General features: G+C 43.1%; 1 protein-coding gene and 1 non-coding gene across 7 annotated transcripts in view; both read left to right on the top strand.

The window, feature by feature from the left end:
- CELF2 (CUGBP Elav-like family member 2) overlaps positions 1 to 25,005 on the top strand; it is a 557,440-nt gene that overhangs the window by 355,977 nt on the left and 176,458 nt on the right. The gene's annotated exons all lie outside the window — the stretch shown is intronic.
- Positions 2,510 to 2,570, top strand: MIR7861 (microRNA mir-7861). Its single transcript, NR_107846.1, has one exon. It is a non-coding gene; the product is annotated as a microRNA mir-7861 (primary transcript).

Raw genomic sequence — 25,005 nt, 5'->3', positions numbered from 1 at the left:
GTCAAGTGCTGGCTCAAAAATAAATAAATGGAAAAGCATCCCCTTGGGAATTGGAGATGGTCACAAGGAAGGCTCTCAACAGGACTGGTTCTTACCAGACCATTGGTCTGATTGGGTCACTGTGGGTCACCCACGGCATCTTGTGCTTCTCCCTTTCAGCATCTCTCAATCTCAGAGTCTCCCATGGGTGAGCCAGTCCTCCATGCTAGGGGCCAGACCTTCACATAGATGCCTGCCACTGAGGGCTGACCGAGTGAACACTTGCTTCTCAATTTCTGCATTTCCTTTGGCAATGGGATGTGCAAAAGGAGCTGGGGACGAGAGAATGGGGAAGGCACTGAAGAGCCCCAACCCGTGCAGAGCGCGTCCGCCTGGTGGGAGGGGCCGGGAGATCTGGCAAACCCAGGAGAGCTGCGTGTCTGTAATTGAATTGAAACACTCTCCTTTTCAAGTAATTGAAGCAGCTTTGGCCAATGGCTCCAGAGGGCATGTACTAAATCTCCATGCCTAGTGTCTGTGCTGTCGGGAATCTGACATTCTCCGTGTGATCCTCAAGTGCTGTGTGGCTTCACAAGAATTCTAATAGGCAAGGCCTTTATCTGAAAGCATGCTTTGAGGGTGGGTGACACCCTCGGCAAGACTTGATCCCTGGTCCTGACTCCAGTGCACTTTCCTACACCAACCAGTTGTGACATAATGTGCTCTGACATTCTTGGGCACCTTCTCTTCAGGAAACACTGCCTGAATTTTTCTCCCACAGTGCCCTTGCTGTCTTTGTACTTGTTTCAAAATAATTTATATACAGCTTCCATATTAACCTGTGCACCTCTTTTTTTTTAAAGCAATTTCTCCCTTCCCTGACATGTCTTTTTTAGGTACATGACTTGAAATATAGTGGAGGTCACGGGCCGAGACCAAGTGCATGGCTTGTACCTTATTTCTTTGGTTTATCAGAAATCTTGGACTCTTATGTATTAAAAAAAAACATCTCTTCCAACATGACTCCACTATAGCTTACAAGTTAGCAAACAGATTTTCTAAAAGGAAAATTAATTTTGTCAGTGCCCAAGAAATACACTGCAAGAAAGACCCTTCCCTTTCCAAGAAATATTCTAAACATACACAGTCATTTTTTCCCTCCTTGTTAAAGGATAATAAAACTTTATGCCGCAGAGTGAGGGTGCTATAAGCTGCTTTGTACTTACAAATGTTCTTGTTTGTCTTTGCTTTGGAAAACTCACTGTTACACCACTCCCCTGGATTTTGGTCAAATAGCATAGACTCCTGGAGAAGGCAGTAGCAACCCACTCCAGTCCTCTTGCCTGGAAAATCTCATAGGCAGAGGAGCCTGGTGGGCTGCAATCCATGGGGTCGCGAAGAGTCGGACACGACTGAGCGACTTCACTTTCACTTTTCACTTTCATGCATTGGAGAAGGAAATGGCAACCCACTCCAGTGTTCTTGCCTGGAGAATCCCAGGGACGGCAGAGCCTGGTGGGCTGCCGTGTATGGGGTCGCACAGAGTCGGACACGACTGAAGCGACTTAGCAGCAGCATAGACTCCCCTGACCAAAGACCTTTCCCAGAAGTCCTGGCAGCAGATGGACTTGTCTAAATTTGGTCTCGTTTCTAAGTACCGGCTTGGGGCACGGGTATGCAGATTCAAGGATCTCTCCCCACATCTATGGAACCAGATTCGTGGGGTTGTGGAGCCTAAGATTTTGCACTTCTGCCAAGCTCTCAGGTGATTCTTGGCTGTTTAAGAACGATTAGATCCATTGAGCAAATACTCATTATGGTCTGAAATATACCAGTCAGTTCCCTAAATCCTGGGAATAGAAGGATGCACAGAAATGGACGTGACACTCTAGTGTGCTGCTTTACATTTGTTTAGGAATGTGATGTGGCCTTGGATGGTGAGGTTCAGAGAGACACCCGAAAACCTGGAGCTGACATGTTAAGTCCATCAGCCAAATTAGCCAATTGAGGAGCTTCTAGTCTGGTTGAGAGAACACTATATGAAAAATAAAAGGAGAGGAGTCGATTCATTCACTACTGCGAAGAAACTATCATCTAGTGCATGGTTAATTGCTGAGTGGTGCTAACAGTAACTGTTAATGTCTTAAGGGTCACTCTTTCCTCTGCATTTCCTTCCATCTGGCTTTTTCTTCATCCTGAGTCCATCCTATCTCTAAAATTCTTTTTAAAAAGTATATAATATTCAGTGTCACTCTTAAAATATTTCATATTGCACCATAGACTGTTGGGAATTTTTGAAACAGAAGGTTCTTCTTCAGATCATGCTGCTGACTTAACATTATCCAACTATGAAGCAAAGAGATTAGTCACCTAATTATGTGGAGGCGTACTCAGATAAGGCTTCCCCGGTGGCTCAGTGGTAAAGAATCCACCTGCAACGCAAAGACACAGGAGGCCCCAGCTTTGAGAAGCCTGGCAGACTACAGTTCATAGGGTCGCAAAGAGTCAGACGCGACTGAGCATGCACACACACACTCAGATAAAGTAGGCACTTTTTGGTTCTTGAAATGCTACCTAGTCTGAGTGAGTGAGTGTGTGTACGCATGGCATCGTGCTTCCCTGGTGGCTCAGTGACAAAGAATCCTCCTGTCAATGCAGGAGACAAGGGTTCAATCCCTGGGTCAGGAAGATCCCCTGGAGAAGGGCATGGCAACCCACTCCAGTATTTCCTGGAGAATCTCATGGACAGAGGAGCCTGGTGGGCTCATGGGGTTGCGAAGAATTGGAGATGACAGAGCAACTAAACAAAAACGAAATAACACATGGCATATTTGTATGAGTGTGTATGTATGTGTATATACGTGTGTACCTATGTATATATGCACATACACACATAGGAAAAATCCAAGGAGAAAGAAGACTTGGAAAATACGTGATTCCAGAGTACATGAACTCAAAGTTACAAGAACTCTTTTCATCATTTGAGATACTGGAGATTGCTGCAGGTTGGCTTTACAGAGGAAAGAATGTCCTCTTGAGAATTTTGAAGAGGCCCGTAGATTGGAGCGAGTTATAAATGTTCTGTGTAATACTCACCAGTTAGCTCTCCTGGGTTGGCCTCTCTGTGGTTTAAGTACCCTGAATTTCAGGCACATTTTAGAGAGTTGGATGCTTATAAATCCCAGCAGGCGGAGGTTGTATCAGTGCAATGGTTTAGTATTTTGGTTTTAGAGTCAGAGGGTCTGTGTTCAGATTAAGTTCCCTCCCTTTTCTGTGTGGCCGTGGGACTTAATTCTTAGACACTTAATTCTTAGTGATCTATAGCATATCACTGTTAGGCAAGTTAACAGGTTAAGCCCTTACCCACAGGCCTGACATCAAGTCTCAAGAAGTATGAGCTCTGACTTTTATCATCATTATTTCCTGTTTGTTAGGAGGATCCACTGTATATTTATTCATTTGACTTTCTCTAAAAAGTAAGAGAAAATAGGATCTACAAAATAACCTATTGGCCTTTTTCAGCAAGTAGTCCCACCTGTATTTCAGCAGATGGGAAAACTTTTAAAAATAGGATCATCCATATTCTTCCAGTTATTCAGAATCTTGAAATGTTGGAAACAAGCTTCAAATGTATTTGCTTTTGATCTGTACGCAAAGGAGGGTGTGAATTTACAGATGCGTTATTTAGTACTCATAGTGCATATACCCACCAATGAATGCTCAATTTAGGATGGTAAAAATAATTGGAACAAAATTAGCACAATATGAAGCTGTCCTGAAGCAGAATGTAGCAATTCCTATAAAAGAGGCCTGGCAATATTAACAGTAACGATGATGGAATTTTCTCCTCCCAGCAGCTGGGTTTCTTGGAGCTGTTTTACATATTCAGTATTAGAACATTGCTAAACTAAACTGAGACACTGGATGGAATCAGCTTTGTCCTGAAGCTCAGGCCTGGGACCCACAGGGTACCTGGCCATCGCGAATGACATTTCCTAGGTGGGCCACCTGGAGCTTTCAGCCAGCTGGGCCCAATTTTGAGCTGAAGCCCAGGGAACTTCTGAGCATAGAGCGTTAAAAGCCATATAACTCTCACATACTTGTCCCCTATTTCTTCCTGGAAAGACTTTATTCACTCTACCTAGACATGTTCCAAGAGCATAGCGTGTTCAGGATTGTGCTGGGTGCATGGTGGTTATGAAAATGAGCCTGACCCTCAAGGAATTTATAATCTAACAGAAAATGGGTAGCCTTAATACCTGCTCCCAGATTTCTGTTTTTAAAAGATGTGAGCAGGTGTCATGAACTGCCTTTGTTGAATGTATGTCAAAACCTTGCTGTTTGAGACACCAGGATAATTCAGGCCATCTCTTGAGTGTTTAAACAGAGCTGTGTTCTCCCTCCTGCACAATCTGTGTGTGTGTGTGTGCGTGTGTGCATGCACGCTTTCTGTCACGTCTGACTCTTTGTGACCCCATGGACTGTAGGCCCCCAGGCTCCTCTGTCCATAGAATTTTCCAGGCAAGAATACTGGAGTGGGTTGCCATTTCCTGCTCCGGGGGTTCTCCTGACAGGGATCGAACACGAGTCTCATCTATAATGATTTAAGATGGAACCTTGGGTACTGTGGTTGAGAAAGTCCATGAATTATCATATCTAAGTGAAAATCAGTGCTTATTGTATAATAAGCCTGAAACATATTGAAGGCATTAAGTGCAATGGTATGTGACTGAACTGATGGGAATTAATATGTAATTACTGTTTTTTTTACAGTATGGTTATAGTGATTATGATATATTTATTCTGTTTTCCTTTGGAAATACAGTATAATGTAATTATAATTAATAACACTAAAACTAGGCTCAATTACTTAAGTCATGAAAACGAATTACCATCATCACATTGAGAATTTCAACCAACCCATATAGACCATCTCCAAAAATAATAATGCTTCTGAGAATATTACTTGTAAAGAAATGGAAATGAATAAATGCTGAATTTATGCTGAAATCTATACAATGTTAAACAATGAAAAAAATACCAGAATTGTGTAGCTCGCTGTTATCTTTAAATCCTCATGTATTTTATGAATCTTCACCCTTTAGTTTTAATGGTAAATTTTTTAATTATAGAAATTACATTTCCAGAAACCTTATTTTAGGGAAAAAAATACATATATATAGTTTAAAAAGAGGGAGATAAGAAATCCTGTTAAAATTCAGGATTATTTTTGAACCATTAATCAGCTTTTTGAGGAATATTTTTAATTTTTACATGACAAAAAACATTGCATTAATATTAATGGCATTATATGCTAAAAGGGGCCATATTTATGTTTCCTTAAAAGTATTTCAGTTACTTTTTAAGGATGAAACTTTCATGCAAATTATGTGTATTATGTGTATTTTATGTAAAAGGAAAACCTACAGAGAAGAACTTCTGATCACCAAAGTTTGTAAGGCATTTCAGTGCAGTTAATACATATATTTTCCCGTGATTATTCTAGGAGCTTCTTTAGGGTGCACTGGTGCCATTGGAGAGCTCAGAGGAATTCTCTGAGTCTTCTGGATTATGTAAGTGTTAGTCTCTCAGTCATGTCTGACTCTGCGACCCCATGAACTATAGCCCGCCGGCTCCTCTGTCCATGGTATTTTCCAGGCAGGAATACTGGATTGAGTTGCCATTTCCTTCTCCAAGGGATCTTCCTGACCCAGGAACTCTCTGAGTCTTCTAATTTATTTTATTATTAGTTCAGTCGCTCAGTTGTGTCTGACTCTTTGCAACCCCATGGACTGCAGCACGCCAGGCTTCCCTGTCCATCATCAACTCCCAGAGTTTGTGCTCAAACTCATGTCCATCCAACCGTCTCATGCTCTGTCGTCCCCTTCTCTCCCAATCTTTCCCAGCATCAGGATCTTTTCCAGTGAGTCATTCTTCGCGTCAGGTGGCCATAGTATTGGAGTTTCAGCTTCAACATCAGTCCTTCCCATGAAGATGGACTGGTTGGATGTCCTTGCAGTCTAAGGGACTCTCAAGAGTCTCCTCCAACACCACAGTTCAAAAGCATCAAATCTTCAGCACTCAACTTTCTTTATAGTCCAACTTTCACATCCATATATGACTACTGGAAAAACCATAGCTTAGTTATAAAATCTATCAAATCTTTACCTTTTTTCTCTTTCCTCTTCTCTTTCCTTCCCACCCCTCACATCAGGTTCGTTTTCCTGAAAATTCCATTCAAGTGCCTATTCTTGATCCCCCCTTTTTCATCCCCAGCATCCCAAATTAGCCCTTATGATTCAATTATGTTTTATTCAACAAACTCCCTTTCGAGTCATACATACCAATCACTCAAAAATCCTTCCATTCTGCCTCTCTAATGTCTCTTCGTCACCATGTTCAGTTTCTCATCTGCATTCTTTTTTAAGAGGTTTAAGTCAGGTGTAGTTTCTTGGGATTTAACTTAATATAAAAAGATAAATAGACATTCCTAGTTTTTATAGAATGGTGAGCCTAACAGAGGCTTCCCAGGTGGCTCAGTGGTAAAGAATCCGCCTGCCTCGGCAGGAGCCACAGGATTCTCAGGTTTGATCCCTGGGTTCGAAAGATCCCCTGGAGTAGGAAATGGCAACCCACTCCGGTATTCTTGCCTGGAAAATTCCGTGGACAGAGGAGCCTGGCGGGCTACAATCCAGGTAGTCTCAAAAGAAATCGCACACGATCAAGCAACTTAGCAAGCACTCACAAGCCTAACATATTTTGGGAAACAGCCTCACTGTTTAATCAATTAATCAGAAATGCTAACAGTAACTCAACTTGGCTTAAGGGAAATCCAGCTGATAGGTTCTCACTGTTCCCCAGTTATAGGAGCCCCAAAGGAGAGGGTGTATTTTAGACTTCTTCTGATGAGGGCCTCTTTCTGCTACCTAGTAGGCATCTCCATGAAATACTGCAGACACGGAATAGTCTTCCCTTCTGCCCTGGTCTGCCTTTTAGCCTCAAGCAAGGCTCTTCTTCAGTGGTGACATCCACTTTAACGAGATGCATTTATGAAACCCTGTTTTTAATCTTTGGCCACCTGATGCGAAGAGGTGACTCATTGGAAAAGACCCTGATGCTGGAAAAGTTGAGGGCAGGAGGAGAAGGGGGCAAGAAAGGATGAGATAGTTGGATGGTATCACTGACTCAATGCTCATGAATCTGAGCAAATTCCGGGAAATAGTGAAAAGACAGGGAAGCCTGGCGTGCTGCAGTCCATGGGGTCGCAAGAAGTCGGACACGACTTAGTGACCGAACAACAACAGCAGCAATTTTTATTCTTAAAAAAACATTTTGATATGTTGCAAAAGTGCACAAAATTCTAAGTTCCTTAGTCTCATAAACATAGCTTTGACATGTAATGCCTTTGTGTGTATTAAATGACAACAGTTTTCTGGAATAATGCCCATAGTTTATTTCTATTAAAAATGGAATTGCTGATTTTGTTTTTAAATTCATCTGTTCAGTACAAAACTGTCAGTCCTCACCCTGTGCCGGGCACTGTGCTGAGCTCTGGGAATGCAAACCCAAGGGCCTGGCCATCAGCGTCCTGTGTGTGGCACAGAGCTCAGTACCCGCTAAACTGTCGAGGAGGGAGAGAAGGGTTCCCTGAGAAGTGTCACAGGCAAACAGGACTGGACGAATGAATGGAGCCGGAGGACTGTGGAAGGCTGAGTTCATGTGGGACCTGCAGGTCTGGAGCGGACTTCGAGGGGTAGAGTGCTGAAAGCAAGGCTCTGGAACTAGCTCCCAAAAAGCATTGATCATCCTGAAGAGTTTGCATTCTCTAAAGGAGCTGGAGCAACAGAGGCAGTTTCACATTCTTAAAAGACCCCTCTGAGAGCCAAGTGGAGAACGAAGGATTGTGGTCCAGACTCGACAGCCGTAGAGTGCAGGGGGTACAGAAGCAGTGGGCCTTGCTTCCTCGGGACCTCTGCTGTTGACTTTGGAGTGTGGGATAATCAATTGCTGCATATTTATTTAGTTCTTGATGCCTTTATTTAGATACCCATGTGCCTTGATAGATGAGAATCCAAAGATCTGTTGGCCCTAGTTCCTTCCCTAAAGACATTTAGAGTCAAATCAGAAAGAAAGACGATCACATAATATATATAGTGTTTTAATTGCTTTCAGAGGACTCTCTGATCCAGTGTCTTCTGAGCCTGGAAACAACTGTGATCTAGCATGTGATTACAGCCAACATTTTATTAGTGGAAGTCAATATTGCAGATTTATCCATCTTTTGTGGCCCCGTTTGAAAGCTGTGGAGCTCCAACCAAGGTCTTCTCTGCACTGTTTAAATAATAATAATCCAATAATTTTTTGTTGTTGTTATTGCATTCCAGGCCCCTCTGTCCTCCACTCTCTCCCAGAGTTTGCTTAAATTCATGTCCATTGAGTCGGTGATGCTATCTAACCATCTCATCATCTGCTTCCCCCTTCTCCTTTTGCCATCAATCTTTCCCAGCATCAGGATCTTTTCCAGTGAGCCAGCTCTAAGCATCAGGTGGCCAAAGTACTGGAGCTTCAGCATCAGTCCCTCCAGTGAATATCAGGGTTGATTTCCTTTGGGATTGACTGGTTTGATCTCCTTGCAACCCAAGGGACTCCCAATAAAATACATAGGCTAAATAAAATGCAGTTATTCATCAGATGTCTTATGTAGACAAGAACTATTCAGGGAGTTTGGAGAAGAATTAATTGCTCTGTCTTGAATGGTAATTTGCTTCTTGATGGAGTAGGAAGCTAATTCTGGGTGCAGACGTGAATGAAGAGGCAGACAACAGGATAGAAAAACATGTGCCCAGGTGTTCTCATAGGAGAAGTAGGGAAAGAACTGGAATTTTCAGTTGGATCCAATGGTGAGGAATTCAGATGTCAAGGTTAAAAGTATATGGACTCTCCTGGAGTGTGTGGTGACTGCAGGAGACTTAGAAATATATAAGTTGGAAAAAAGAACTTGGCAGTGATGCATGGAATTAATGAGCAGGTGAGGTGTGAAGTCAGGTGGTTTAGGACAAGATACAGTAAAGGCAGGGCGTGTGTCCCCTCCCCTGGGGGAACTTCCACCCGCCTCTGTCTTCATTCCTTCTGTCTCTTGAGCCTCCCATTGTTACTCATGCAGTCTGCATTTCTTTCGTATTTAAGATGATAAAGATAGTTCCCACAGCTACCGATTCCTAAGGTGATTCTTTGTCACTTTTTCATAATCCTGACATCCAGTTCAATAAACTGTTTTTGCTGCTTTTTCATAATTATGATCCCCATACAGGCTTACCTAGTTTCATTGCACTTCACTGTATGGGACTTTACAGATAATGCATTTTTAACCAATTGAAGCTTTGAGGCAATGCTGTGTGGTCAGATGACGGTTAGCGTTTTTTCTAGCAATACATCATTTTTAAATTAAGGTATGTACATTGTTTTTTTTAATAATCAAACGAATGTTAATATATTGTCTAAGCAAAGGAATGTCTTAATCTTTTTTTTTAACTTTTTATTTTGTATTGGGATATGGCCGATTCACATTGTGGTGATAATTTCAGGTGAACAGTTAAGGGACTCAGCCATTCATATACACGTATCCATTCTTTCCCAAACTCCCCTCCCATACAGGCTGCCACATAACATTGAGTAGAGTTCCATGTGCTAAACAGTAGGTCATTGCTGTTGTTCAGTCGCTCAGTTGTGTCTGATTCTTTGCTACCCACTGGGCTGCAGCACAGGCTGCTTCCCTGTCCTTCACCATCTTCCAGAGCTTGCTCAAACTCATGTTCATTGAGTTGGTGATGCCACCCAACCATCTCATCCTCTGTCATTTCCTTCTCCTCCTGTCCTCAGTCTTTCCCAGCATCAGGGTCTTTGCAGGGAGCCGGCTCTTCACATCAGGTGTCCAAAGTATTGGAGCTTCAGCATCAGTCCTTCCGGTGAATATTCAGAGTTGATTTCCTTCAGGATTGACTGGTTTGATCTCCTTGCTGTACAAGGGACTCTCAAGAGTCTTCTCCAACACCGCATCAATTCTTCAGTGCTCAGTCTTCTTTATGGTCCAACTCTCACGTCCATACATAACTACTGGAAAAACCATAGCCTTGTCTAGACAGACCTTTGTGGGCAAAGTAATGTCTCTGCTTTTGAATATGCCATCTGTGTCTATCCTTGTTGGTTATCTATTTTAAATAGAGCAGTGTAAAGTGTGTACATTGCTTTTTAAGGCACAATGGTATAGCACGTGGAATAGACTAATAGTTACAGTATGAAAGTGTTAGTCAAGCAGTCATGTCCGACTCTTTGCGACCCTGTGGATGGTAGCCCACTAGGCTCCTCAGTCCCTGGAATTCTCCAGTCAGGAATACTGGAATGGGTAGCCATTTCCTTGTCCAGGGGATCTTCCTGACCAGGGACCAAACCTGGGTCTCCTGCACTGCAGGCAGATTCTTTACTGTCTGAGCCACCAGGAAAGCCCAGATATAGTGAAAAATATACATATACGTAACTTCTGTATGCACCAGAAAATCAAAAAATGTGTGCAGCTCACTTTGTTGCATTATTCACTTTATTGAAGGGGTCTGGAACACAACCCATAGTATCTGCAAGGTAAGCCTCTATTGAAATTTTTCAAACATTAAAATGCTAGCAACTTCCAGAAAAATACATTCACTCCTTTCCAGGTCCTGAGGACATACTCCTGCAGCTAAAGATCTCACTACTTTTTCCTTCCACTTCACATTACCTGTTGTCCTGGCCCACTTACCCTCCAGCTGGAATAATTCTTGCTCTTACTGAGTTGCTCCCTTCATCAGCACTTAGGATTCTGCGTTGGAAATGACGTTCATGCTGGATGAGTTGGTTGGAAGTCTTCTAATATGCACACCATTTTTTGTCTTTTTCCCTTATTGGTAATGTCTTGTATCCCTCGCATGGGTTACTTGAGCTCCATGCAAACCCTGCAGGATTTCATGTTGTTTTTCCCCAGTTCAGAATCCCTACCTAAGGCACTCATCCAGGTTACCTTCACCTTTTCAGTGCTCCATGAGCATCTTCTTATATTTGGAAGTTTCTAGAAATAGCTCTGTATTTATGGTCATCTCTTTTCTTCAACTCTGTTTCTCTTCAAAGGCTACCCTTGACTTAAAAACAAAATCACAGTGGGGGTGGAATATCTTTACTCCTCACACAAGGGAAACTATGAAATAAAACGCACAGATGTGCAGAAGTCAGTTCTTCAGCTAAAACCGTGTAGTCCCGGTACAGCCCTGGACCAATGGCGCTCATGTCCAGACCGCATTTCCCGGTTAATGCCGGGCCACTGGGCACATTTTCATTTTCACTCTGTGGGCCTCTGGTGGGTGTGTTTCATAAGGACATTATCTGGTGGAAATGCCACATTTTCTGATGTTGGAACAAAGTTTCAACATAATTGCCTCTGAAAGACATTCTCAGCTCTGCATTTGCAGCTCAGTATCTCACTCATTTAAGGCAAGGTCTGAAAAGCAGCAGGCGTGTGAGTCAAGAGAAGAAGGGAAAAACATCTGTCTCCCAGCCTCAGACTGATTCGTTACCTGGGCAAGGAGGCAAAATACCTAACTTGTAGTTTGATGTTGCATAAATAGGTATAGCTGCGGGGTGCCGTCTGCTCAGGACAGAGCATGGCGTTCTGTGTCAGAATGTTTACTCTTAGGCTCCACAAATGGGCAGTGTGTCGTTTGCAGTGGAATCATGCTTATTTTGCTTTCTCTCCCAACTCCGTTGGTAGTTTGATCTTGAGCAAGCCACTTACAAAGGAAAGAAACTTCAGAAACAAATTTAAAGAAACATTGAAAGATTTTTTTTTTTCCCATAGGGTTTTCTTGGCCCTCCCTCCCCATGGAGCCTTCATAGGGATGTGCTGATTGGAGTACCAGGAAGCTGAAAATACACTACACACCAAGGCTCTCTTGTTTATTTCTGTGTTGAAGCCAGGGCAGCTTAATACAACTTGAGAATGACTAAATCCAGCCCCGTAGCATAACTGTCTGCATCCCCGTAATGCAGTAGCCCAAGGTAATCTGCTTGTCAGGCACTTTCCTTTCTGATCCCAGCAAGTCCCACATTCTGGAAGCAAATGTTGTATTTACCATAATCCACGAAAGGAAAAAAAGCCCCGGCTAAAAATACAAAACAGAACAAATGTGAAATGTCGCTGCCGCTCCAGTCCTGTAATTGGTCCATAAATGAGTCTCCAGCATCTGTGAGGCAGAGATACTTTTATGTATCACTGAAAGCACTGGCTGCACTTCAGATAGGTTTGCGAGGGCATCAGGACGCCTAAGCGGCTGCACGAGGCATTTTCTGCTGACCAAGCAAATAGCGGCAGGTTGTACACAGGACTCTCACGTTTGCAAGCACGATTGCCTGGTGAGTGATTACATTTAATATGAGAATCAGGTAGGGTTGTTCGCCCAGAACCGATTGGTGGGGTGGAGATATTAAAGGCTAGAATTGCTTGGGGAAATCTCTATTCTCAAATCAGTTACTGGAGAAGGGTGGAGATGCTGAGGAAGTGGAAATAGAGAGAGGAAGTGAGCTGTGGGGAGATGCGGGGTGACTACAGAGAGAGGCTGGTAAACACTGAACTCCCTTTAATCTGAAAGTGGAATAACCACAGCTGAACCAAGTGGATGATCCAGACAGGCCTCTGTACAGTACAGGAAGTTGTTTAATTGATTTTTCTTCATTTAGCATCATTGTCAATATTAGTTTAAAGCTGTATAGAGCTTTCTGGGTGGTGCTTGGGGTGTCATGACTTTTATATCCTGCTATTCACCTTGTATAAAGAAGGCTGAGCACTGAAAAATGATGCTTTCAAATTGTGATGCTGGAGAGGACTCTTGGACAGCAAGGAGATCAAACCAGTCCATCCTAAAGGAAATCAACCCTGAATATTCATTGAAAAGACTGATGCCGAAGCTCCAATCCTTTGGCCACCTGATGCAAAGAGCCAACTCATTGGAAAAGACCCTGATGCTGGGAAAGATTGAGGACAGGAGGAGCAGGAAATGACAGAGGATGAGATGGTTGGATGGTATCAGTGACTTAACGAACATGAGTTTGAGCAAGCTCTGGAAGATGGTGAAGGACAGGAAAGGCTGGCATGCTGCAGTCCATGGGGTCACAAAAAGTCAGATACAACTTAGTGACTGAAGAACCAGCACCACCTTGTATGAGAAACAGTTATTCCTTATTTAAGCACTTTCCCACTTCTCAGATATTACTTAAAAATTAAAGAACCATGGGAAAACACTTCCATTCTTTGCATGTGCAGTTTAACATTCAAAACCGTGCATTTAATCCTCACAGCAGCACAAGGATAGGCCTCGTTGTGTTCCTTCTCCAGCTGAAGGGCTTGGGACTTGGATGACTTACCCAGGATCACGTAACAGGAAGGCTGTAGAGCTGGGACTTGAACTTGAATCTGCCTCGCACTAAACCCTCCGTCTTTCCCACTGCGTTTACTTCCTAGAGGTGTTTTGTAGTATTTTAAAGGCACTCAGTAAAACGATCAATTGTGAGTGAATGAGTGGTTCAGATAACAGTGCCTTATTAAGTTGTGTTTTCCGTGCATTCATAGGGAGGAAACATTTTTATTACAATCTAAGCAAAAAGCTTAGTTTGTGTTCCCTTTCCATTTTATTATCCCTGTGTGACCTGTGTATCTCCCAGGCCACGAGTGCATCTCCTTAGCTGGCCGAGGGAAGGTACACAGAGTGAAGTGGAGGAGAACGTCTGGCTCTGTGAACCACATTCCGCGATTCCCTGCCGGCCATGTGCTCACATGCTGTGTCTCAGGGTTGTTGCTCTTCACGTTCCTGAATGATGGAATCTTTCCTGTCACTGAAGAGGTCTTTTCAGGATTCTTTCCTCCTGAGGCCAGAGGCACCTGATTCTCTGTGTCAATAGGTAGCTCGTCTCTCTCTCTCACAATCCACAGCCGCGACCCCGTGTTACCTTGTCCTGATTTCCCTGACATGGCTTAAGTGAAAAAAATAAGGCAGTTCAGCAGCCAGCCAAAGGCCATGACGCGTGAAGTCAGAAACTAGACTGAAGGTGTTTATTTGAAGGAAAAAGGTGGACCCAAAATGGTAAATGTAGCTTTGCAAAGTGGTATTTAGGATTGAATGGCGCCTTAATAAATTTACTGGGAGTCATTAGACTCCAGCACCTGAATTAAGAGGCTTCCCAGATGGTTCAGTGATAAAGAATCTGCCTGCCAGTGCAGGAGATGAAGAAGACACAGGTTCAGTCCCTGGGTCAGGAAGGTCCCCTGGAGGAAGGCATGGCAACCCAATCCAGTATGCTTGCCTGGAGAATCCCATGGACAGAGGAGCCTGGTGGGCTATAGTCCATGGGGTCTCAAAGAGTCAGACATGACTGAACATGCACGCACAAGAACTAAGAGACAGATTATTGTATTCCAGTTGTTTATCCCATCCCTCCCCCTATCCATCACTTCATCCTTTCATCCCCCACCTGCAGATTCCTTACATACACCAAGGTAATCACTTAAAGACAGAGAGACTGTAGGATGGTAACACAGGAAGGAACAGGTGGTGATGGAGTCAAGTGAAACTAGAGCTGGGACTTTGAGGTTCTTGCCTTTGTGAAGGATGAAACCTCAGGGAGAGGAATCGCGACTTCTCGTTTGCTCTGGTCTTCCAGCTCTTATCATCATGGTGCTGGCAGCAGTGGGCCCGACAGAAAACTAGTGTCTGTCCAAGTCAGAAAGGTCGCAGTTTCGTTGGTTGCTGGATGTTTAAGAAGCTCTCATTTGGAGATTGTTAACTTCAGAAGAGAAAGAGTCGCTCAGTCGTGTCTGACTCTTTGTGATCCCGTGGACTGTAGCCCATTACGCTCCTCTGTCCGTGGGATTTCCCAGGCAAGAACATTGGAGTGAGTAGTCATTCCCTCCTCCAGGGGATCTTCCCAGCCAGTGATCAAACCCAGGTCTCCTGCATTGCAGGCAGATTCTTTACCACTGGGCCACCAGGGAAGCCCCTAGCTTCAGAGTTAAAAGTAATTAAGAACCAGTTCCACTTCCCTCCTTTTTTGTTACTTTTAATATGATGGGCCCCAAGAGCTTCTGTAGTCATTAAAAAATAAAATCCTTGTGCAGAACTTGTCCTCATAAGCCTTTTTTTGAGCGTGGCCCCTGCGCATACAAACCAGGATGTCTTTGTTAATTAAGTAGGGTGAGCCTGTTAGAACAATTGAGCTCAGTGTTTTGTAACCACATGGCAAGAGATGCGAGTGAGTGCTTTTCTCTTGCACTTCTCTTAGGAGTGTAGACTCTTAAGTTATAGAAACATATATAATCACTGTTTGCTGGTTTTATTAGGAGGAAACGGCTCTAATTGTCCTTGTCTCCAAGGTGGAGAATGGAGAGTTCATTCTGCATCACTTGAAAAAAAATTGTTTTGAACATGTGACCACAGTGTGTCAAACTGCCGTGCAGAACCATGTCCAGGTATCACAAGTGGGGAGGTATCCTTCCTCCAGCTGGGGAGGTGGTTGTATTTGCAACCAAGAGGTTGCTAGAGTCACACATCAGAAGGACGATGGGCCTGACGTTGTCCGAAATAGTATGCAGATGTTAGATTCAGATGAGTTTTACATTAAAGGGGGACAAGAGCTTAGCACCACCAGAGCTGCCAGAAAAACACCTGTTCTTGTTTATGCATAAATTAAGTAGGATTGAGCCTGGAACTGGTGTTTGGTTTATTGAGGGGCTCTGTGCTTTTCCTAAGTGTGCACTGTGATCCCGTGTATTAAAACTAACAGTGAAAGGTATTCCCACCATCCCCAAGTCGATATTTTTAGTAACTAAGAGAGCCGATGCTTTATTCAGATTTTGCCAAAGGTAGTCCTGAAACTCATGTACACAGCATAGAACAGATGGAGTGGCTTTTGCTGACTGGTTAGAATAGGCAAAGTATAAATTTTAAAGGTGAATTTTGCCCTATCTGCTGCTTTGTCCGGTCTTTAACCAACTGGAATATAGGGCTGTGAATAATTAAAGCCGAGACTCAGCAGAAGAGACCTGTGTGGATCTTAATAAGAGTCAAGGATGGTTCATACTTGTCCCATAGGCAAAACAATACACCTTTGATATCTTGGGTCAGAATAATGTTGTGTCCTTTCTCATTTCTGAGATGCTTGGCTTCTTAAAATGGCCATCTTTATTCAAATTAAGGACCCATTTAGAGTAGTTTTAATAATGTATGGTTTCATACATAAGTGATTCCATAATGTATTTCACCATTATTCTCTGTCAGGGTTTTGAATGTTATTGTTAATTAAGAAGAGGAAAAAAGGCATTTTCTCCCTTCAGCCAGTGAAGCCAGTTGCCCTCATTGTTAGCGATTGTTGTCTTAAAAACAACCCCCTAAACAGCTCTAGTACCCTGTCAATAATGACCAGTTAGTGAATTAAAAACTGACCCGGTAAATCTCATCATCCTAGGTTCACAGGTGAGCTGACCCCTACCTGGACCCCATTTATCTCGAGTGACCCATTGACCAGAGGGAATCTTCTACTCATTTCCAGTGCCTCCCACCCACATCTAAATTATTAACCTGCATATTCAGGAGATGCCCTGAATCAGCTTCATCAGCTGGTACTGTTTGACTTTCCCACACAGCTGAACCCACAGATCTTGAGGTTTTAGAGCATCTAGGTGAAAATCCCCCTGAACAAGTCCTTTCTATAACACGTTACACAGGAAGGTGAGCCCGATGGCCAGAGGAGGTGGGATTTCCAGATACGGTGTGAAATGAACACGGAGGCTTTGCACTTTCTGAATGCAGCTTCGGGACACCTCTGGCATTCCTGTTATTCCTGGCTCTTTCCATGCCCTGTACTCACAGTCCTTGTGTGCAGAGGTGGAATGTTGCCAAGCTGTCCACTGACTTCATGATGCTTGGGGTTGCTGATGAAACCTCAGTGTGGAAGCCTCAAAAACAGGCCGATGTCAGATCATATGTAGAGTTGTAGGTACGTAGTTAGGGCCTTTCCTCATCATCTTGGCTCCCCGCCCCACCACCCCCACCACCACCACCGTGTGAATATCCTCCATCCTAAGGTATTTATTCACTCAGGTGTATACTGTCTGGTCAGCTGATTTCCAAAACTGTGATTGCCTTTCTGCCATTCAATATATTCATAATATTATGGACACACAAAACCTTATATAGTTCTATTTCCCAGGGGAAATGTGGTTTCCAGAATTGATACCATATGATTCAGGGAGGAGAGCTGAAATTGTTTACAGAGTTGTTTGGGTGGTGGTTTTTCATGTTTCTGTATCTTTTTGCACTTGATGTGTTTTGGGGTTTCAGTATCCATAGTGTTTCTGTTTTATTGTCAGTTTCACTAACATAAGATACAGATCTTTCCAAATAGTTGTGCTTTCCCTCAATCCATCTTCAACAAACAAACCAACCAACAGATCATGGTTTTTATGGTGAGCACGGAGCTGAAAGCAGGGTCCTAGGGATCACGCCTTCCGTAGTGGTCACCTGCTGGGGCCCAGGCCCTAACTCCATGCGTAGGACACATAGTCACTGTGTCCATTGTCATATGAACATGAACCCTGTCCACCCACGTCCTAGAGGAACTTACTGTCCATTCTGCATTGTTGGAAAGGCTTCTTTCATGGTTGTATTTTAATGACTCCATTGATACGGGAATTCCTCTTCAGTTTATTGGATTTGATTGCCCTTACGCCATTGTCTATTAAAAAAAAAAAATACAACCCTAGAATCTAAAAGATACTTGTAACACCTTTCCAATCATGGTCAGCTTCAGATCAGTTAAAGCTGAGCTGCCAAAATGTAGTCAAACCTGTTAACATTCAGCAAGAAGAAGAAATCAAAACAAAAAGCTCCGTAGCGATTTGTTTTCGATTTTCAATTTTGAAGTCACTTTTAAAGCTGTGCCATACTCGAATTATCATCTCCTATTCATTTCCCGCATGTATAACCTCCTCCTCCTCAAGGAGTCTATTTAGCAAATATTGTCAATTCCGGGAAATTATGATTGTAATTTTGGTTGGCCCAGTTTAGAGCTGTCATTTTAAAATTGAAGAACTATTGTAATATGCCTCGCATTGTTGTTATTAAAGATAACAGTAATTATTTCAGCAATTAAAAAATACCCACAGTAATCATTGTTGTTGTTCAGTCACTCAGTCATGTCCGACTCTTTGCAACCCCATGGACTACAGGACACCAGGCTTCCCTGTCCTTCACCATCTCCCAGAGCTTGCTCAAAGTCATGTCCATTGCAGGTGACTTTTCAACTTCTCTGACTCCCCAGGACTTTGCAAGAGCGATGTGAAGTGTTGAAAAGTTTTAACAATGGAAAGAGTAAATGAGGAGCCCTAATCATGAACCCTAACAGAATGAGAATATTTTAACTGATGAGGAAAAAGCATGCTGTTTGTAATTTCTGTTTCCATGACCACAGATGTTTCTTCACCCAGTTCTTAGTAACATAGTATTGTGCTTAATTTACAACCAAAACGTTTCAATCTCAAGTCCCAGGATCCACATTGAGTTATTAAATGTAAACCTCATGACTCTGCTTTGGCTTGTTACAGTATCCTATTGCTAGTGTCTTGGGCATTGCTTGCTCTTGAATGGTTTTTTCCTTTCATATCTTTCGCATGGGTGGGATAGCAGGAAAATAAACCAGGAGAATGAGCGTTCATCGTATATTATAGACTTCTGCTGTTGTAGTTGATAGTTTTTGGCTCGCTTTGCATTATTGTGCCTTGAGGTAAGGATGCACTAATTCCTTGCAGTGGAGTGAGGTCGAGAGGCTTTCGGGCTCTGGAATCCTCTATCAGGCTTACCGTTCCTGCAGATTTCCGTTCTGTATGCCCAGGGGACAGTGTATGGCCATGAGCCATCGTGTGGGAACCCTGGCTCCGAGAACCAGCTTGGCTGCAGGAGAGCTGGAAGATCTTAGTGCCTCGTGAGCTAAAGCCTTCACCAAAAGGAGGCCTGAGGCTGTTTCTTCTGGACCAGACCCTAATTGGAATCCCTGGTTCTTCACGTCCTCACGATGAATTCAGTCAGGGAAGAAGGCTCTTAGGGAAATCAGTGTCGACTCTCTCCACCAAACCAGAGCGTCTGGCTTGGGCCATTTGTGGCTCTGCCTCGCTGGACCTTGCAGAGATGGGAGAGGCGCCCACCCCTTACAGTGGGAGGCAGCCCTGGTGCATTTGGCACCAGCCATATGGAGTTACGAGAGAGCTTTCCAAAGAGAAAAAAGAAACCTTTTTTGGGGAAGCAAGAACTTGTAGATTCTTCAAAAGCTGCACTGAAAGTTGCTACCCTAGCACCATGGTCCAGGAAAAGCCTTGAGCTTGGGTTTGACCCCATTAACTTTCCTCCTGAAGAGTGGAGCCGGGGGAGGGAGAGGAGTTTTGAGTGCTTAAGGAGTGTGCTATGTGCTGAATGTTTCTTCCCCAAAATTCATGCATTGAAACCTGTGGCCCAGAATGATGATATTAAAAAGTAGGTGTGGCCTTTGGGGGTGATGAGATCCTGAGGGTGGATCCCCCATGATGAGACTAGTGCCTTTATAGGAGAGACCCCCAGGGAGCTCCCTGGCCCCTTTCTCCAGGTAGGGACACTGGGAGAAGTTGGCCATCTAGGAACTAGAAAGCTGGCTCTCAGACTCCGAATCTGCCAGTACTTTGGTCTTGGACTTCCAGAGCTGTGAAAAAAAAGCATCTCTTATTTTATAAACCATTCAGTTTGTGGTATTTTTGTTATAGTAATCCAGACAATACTTTCGCCATGTAATACGAAGAGCCGACTCATTGCAAAAAGACCCTGATGCTGGGAAAGATTGAAGGCAGGAGGAGAAGGGGACGACAGAGGAGGAGATGGTTGGATGGCATCACTGGCTCAACGGACATGAATTTGAGCAAACTCTGGGAGACAGTGAAGGACAGGGAAGCCTGACATCCTGCAGTCCATGGGGTCGCGAAGAGTTGGACACAACTTAGCAACTGAACAACAGCAACAATCCAAAGACAGGATGTGTAGAAGAGGATTTGAGCGGCCAGCTGTTCCTCGTGCAGAGGTGTAGCAGAAAGAATTGCCTTGCCCCAGAAAAGCATGGTTATGTAGTCAGCTTCAAAAAGGACCAAAGTTTGGACAGAAAAGAGCATCGTGACACTTTATTCAAGACCTTAGGGGTGCAGGGCGTGGGAGAAGACCTTGGGTATTCGGTTGTACGAGCTACTAAATAGTGAGAAATGTGAAGGCAGAGACTGTCTTACTCATCACTGTATACTGAGCACAGTGCCTGGCACTCAATAAATAGTGGCTAAATAAGTGAAGAGAAGGTATGGTGGAAGGAGTAATAGTGGGTGCTGTGGCAGGGATCATTCAGAGAGTGTGAACTGTGAAGAAGTATGTATAGTGCAGGTCTTCCTCATGTCTTCCTGTAAAGACTTTGATTTGCAAAATTGTCAACCTTTTAACTTTTCAAGGTCTTTAAGGATGTCCATGAAGAAGACATAAAACTTTTGTTCCATTCTTAAATCATCTTTTGCAAATAAAAGGAAATGTATTTTTCTTTCCATTTTTTTTCATGGTAGTGGTTGTTCAGTCACTAAGTCGTGTCCAGCTCTTTGTGACCCCGTGGACTGCAGCATGCCAGATTTCTCTGTCCTTCACTGTCTTCCGGACTTTGCTGAGATTCATGTCCATTGAGTTGGTGATGCCATTCAACCATCTCATCCTCTGTCACCCCCTTTTCCTTCTTCCCTCAATCTTTCCCAGCATCAGGGTCTTTTCCAATGTGTTGACTCTTCACATCAGGTGGCCAAAGTATTGAAGCCTCAGCATCAGTCCTTCCAGTGAATATTCAGGTTTGACTTCCTTTAGGAATGACTGGTTTGATCTCTTTGCAGTCCAAGAGACTCTCAAGAGTCTTCTCCAACATCACAGTACGAAAGCATCAATTCTTCGGCACCCAGCCTTCTTTATGGTCCACTCTCACCTCTGTACATGACTACTGGGAAAACCATAGCTTTGACTATATGGACCTTTGTTGACAAAGTGATGTCTCTGCTTTTTAATGCACTTTGTAGGCTTGTCATAGCTTTCCTTCCAGGGAGCAAGTGTCTTTTCATTTCATGGCTGCAGTCATTATCTGCAGTTGATTTTGGAGCCCTAGAAAAGAACATCTGTCACTGTTTCCCTATTTTACTACCTATGAAGTAATGGGATCAGATGTCATGATCTTAGTTTTCTTCATGTTAAGTTTTAAGCCAGCTTTTTCACTCTCCTCTTTCACCCTCATTGAGAGGCTCTTTAGTTCCGGTTGGCTTTCTGCCATTAGAATCTTAACCTTAACTGTGCCGCTGTGTGCCATTTCACTGGATCAGCTTGTTTTCAGAATGCATCCAATTTACAGAAATCCACGGTTGTCCTTTTTTTTTTTTTTAACCTGACATACTCCCTTGTAAAATTTCAGGTGGTACATGATTGGCTGTAGACTAGTCAAGGATGGTTCTGAATCCTGAATTCTAGTAATCCAGTTACAGCTTTTTAGCAGCCTAGAGTTGGGGACGGGAGGCCTGCCTTCTGTCCGGTCACCGTGAGGTTGGATGCAGCATTTATATCTCTGGAGCCCATGTCTTTCACAGTCAGACTTAGTGAGTTGAGCTGTTAGCTTCCAGAAACAAAAGGGATTGCTTTAACCATATTATAAGAAGAAATTCTCTCCTCTGCTGGATGAAATAAGGTATTTTTGAACGTCAGCTAAAGCATCATTGCGGGCTGTGACTGGTACCTCATTTTCCCCAAAAAGCAGTGCTTACTTTATCTTTTTTATTTTTGTTCAACTTGACCCACCAAACTTAAGCCACTCCAGAGAGGTCTCTCCCCACTCTCTCTTTAGATAGATCGATATTTAATTTTTAATATTCTTTCCCAGGTTTTCTGACAGGTTATACATATGCTAATAGAAATAAGCTTATTATTTGAAGCGCTGAGCTGCTCGTCACCGAAGCTTCATTAACACCGTTATCACCGCCTGACATTTATCTTATAATTTTCTGGAGCTAACTGTTGTGTCTCCATGGAAACCCAAATTGCAATTGAAACAAGTGTGATAATAAAGGCATCCGCCGAGATTGACAGGGAGCAGAGCCTGGTTACGTCTGTTGATGGTTCCTTCCTACAGCTCAAGATTGAGATTCTGCGCTCAGGGGCATTGAGAATTCACTCCTGCGTCCCGTGTCCACCCTGGCTATGACTAGATGGCAAGTTCTACTGTGACCTCCCTGGTTCTCGTGTTAGTAATTAGGTCGCTCATTTTGACTGGCATCCTCCTGAGGTATTACAAATAATGGATATAAAACTGACCGTGTTCCTCTTTGAAATCGAAGAGGAAATTCTTGCTGGATGCTTTTGTCTCTGAAATGTTGGCTGGGCCTTCTCTCAGCAACTTGCAGTACCCAAATGGGTTGCTCTCTGGGTAAGGGGAGCAACCACAGCCTTAGGTCATATGTCCCCCTCAATACTGAAGAACCTGCGCTCTTTTCAGGTCACGACTTGCCATCAGTTTGGTTGGTGCCTCAAAGCAAGGAGTCATGGAACTGGAGTGGGTCCAGAGTGAATTAATCTGAAATTAATTTGATTCTGAAAGACTCCATCTGGCTGTGTTTGGGAAAGGCAGTTAGACAGATATATAAACAAATGATCATCTGTATTCATTGTGCCAGATGTAGTGTCAAAAAATGAAGAAATGGCTTTAAAAAAAATCAACGATGGGGAATTTTGATATGATGATATTCAGCCTCATGGAATAACAGCTTTTATAATTTTGCACATAATCCTATTTCTATTCTTATTTGTTTAGGAGGTTAGAGCTGATGGTTTGTTTTTTTAAAGAAAAAGGCAAATTAAATGTCAAAGCCTATTTTAATTGGTGATTTAAGATGATCAATGGAATTTATGACATGTGGAGAGAGAGAGAGAAGACCTATAGATTTCCAAATCAGAATGTGGTGCTTGGTATTGATTTCATCTTAGATGTGATTTAGAGTTTTAAAAGCTAGCAAAGTAGAATGTCATTTGGACTTTGTCTTTTGAAATGGAGTTTTGCAGCATGACATGCCAACATGTTTGTCTCATAGGGAGCCGTACGCAAAGAGCTGACATACGTACAATTCTGGAGGTCATCTTCGAGTAATTACACAAACTTGGCAACGTTCTTTTTCCATTGTTTTAAGCAGACTATCAGAGAGGCAAGTATTTTGGATCACTCTCTAGGAATTTAGTGTGATCCCTCTAAAACCTCTCATCGCCTTTTCTTATGTTGGGACAGAAAGATGCCAGAAAACTCATGGTTAGTCTCATGAATGGTGTCACAGCCCTCTCTCATATGGGCCCTCTTTTCCAGTTCTCAAACCTCAAACATCATGTTTTGTGATTATCTTAAAGAGAAACAGTTAAAGTTGGCTGCTTGATGAGGAACAAACAATTTACTTTGGAGAAACCACATCCCACAAGGGAAACACCTCATCTTTGCTTCAGTCCCCACCCACGATTCTCACTTCTCCCAGCCAAAAAGGCAGGTAAAAAATTGAGCAGAAAATGTAAAGTTAAACCCCTTCCAGAGCCAAAGCGTCTCAGCAAAATAGGTTGCTGCCTGTGATGACCACAAATTAGGTGGTCCACAGATCTTGACTTCTGATGCTCACAGCCTTGTTAGGATGAGAAAGTAAAATCTCAACTTCCCAGAGCCCCCAGGGGAGGGAGTCAGTCTGCTCAGTAGTTGAGTTTGTAGTTGAGTTGAAAGCTTACCCTTGAGGGCAGTAGTTCTTTTTGTTGTCTTATTTGTGAAGGAATTCTTCTTAACAATAAATTATATATTTTCTTGCATTCTTAAAGAAAATTTATTGAGCATAAGGTGACCTTTTAGATGAGACAAGGATAGTCATTATGCAGATTAATTATTCTACTGGGCAGCTGTCCTTGGGAACTCCTGAAGAATGTAAGTCAGCCCAGCTATCTACCAACATAAAACAGGAAATCTTTGAGGAATGGATTGGGAAGCTCCCCAGAGAGCTTAAGGGGCACAGGCATCAGGCTGGAAACTTTGTGAAATATGTTTTTGACTGCTCTGATGTTCTTTGTTTAAAAAAAAAAATAAACTTTTACTTTTCTTTTTATGCCACACAACTTGTGGGCTCTTAGTTTTCCCGGCTAGGGCTCGAACCCAAGCATTGGAAGCATGAAGTCTGCCAGGGAAGTCCTGATGTCCTGGGGTTGGTTGGTTTGTGTTTTTTGGTATTCTGTTTTTGACATTTCACAATCATGTGAGTTGAAGGCATTATCAGAAAAAAAGAAATACATCTGAACCTCATAAATGGCAAATGCACAGAAATACACAAATGGATTCTGATCTAAACTACAGTCATTAGTATGACGTAATTAGTTCTTATTAACCATCAGCTTCTGATTTTCCAGATCAATGGAAAGAAAAGCAGCATTGCTGATCTCCCTGTTTATCCTCCAGCCTCTACTGCTGGCTGCATCCCTAAGGCAGGCATTCAGGACTTAAGTTGTATTCCTTGATCACACATCATTTATGACCAAGGAAGGTAGTCCAGAAGCAGATTGAGGAAAGAGTAGCCTGAGATTAAATTTTGCCATTGATAAATGGTTAAATGAATAATGAATGGAGATGATCAATATTTAACGGAAGGACAGATAGAGTTCTGAGTGCCAGGCAAACTCAAAGGTCAGTGAAATCTTTGTGCCTTAGTCCAGAGTCGGAGAGCTCCCTGAACGGTTTTGAAACGATTTTATCATCAGAGTGGTCAGAATTAGGTCAGTGGCTGCACCGGGACAAGTGCACCTAGCGGTCATTTCGAGGAAAGCAGGCCTGATTCGTAACTCATCGGTAATAGGTGTAGTGACC

This window comes from Bos taurus, chromosome 13, assembly GCF_002263795.3.
Source record: "Bos taurus isolate L1 Dominette 01449 registration number 42190680 breed Hereford chromosome 13, ARS-UCD2.0, whole genome shotgun sequence".
NCBI classification, from domain to species: Eukaryota; Metazoa; Chordata; class Mammalia; order Artiodactyla; family Bovidae; genus Bos; species Bos taurus.
The sequence above is the reverse complement of the archived record's forward strand: the minus strand, read 5'-3'. Positions and strand labels throughout refer to the sequence as shown.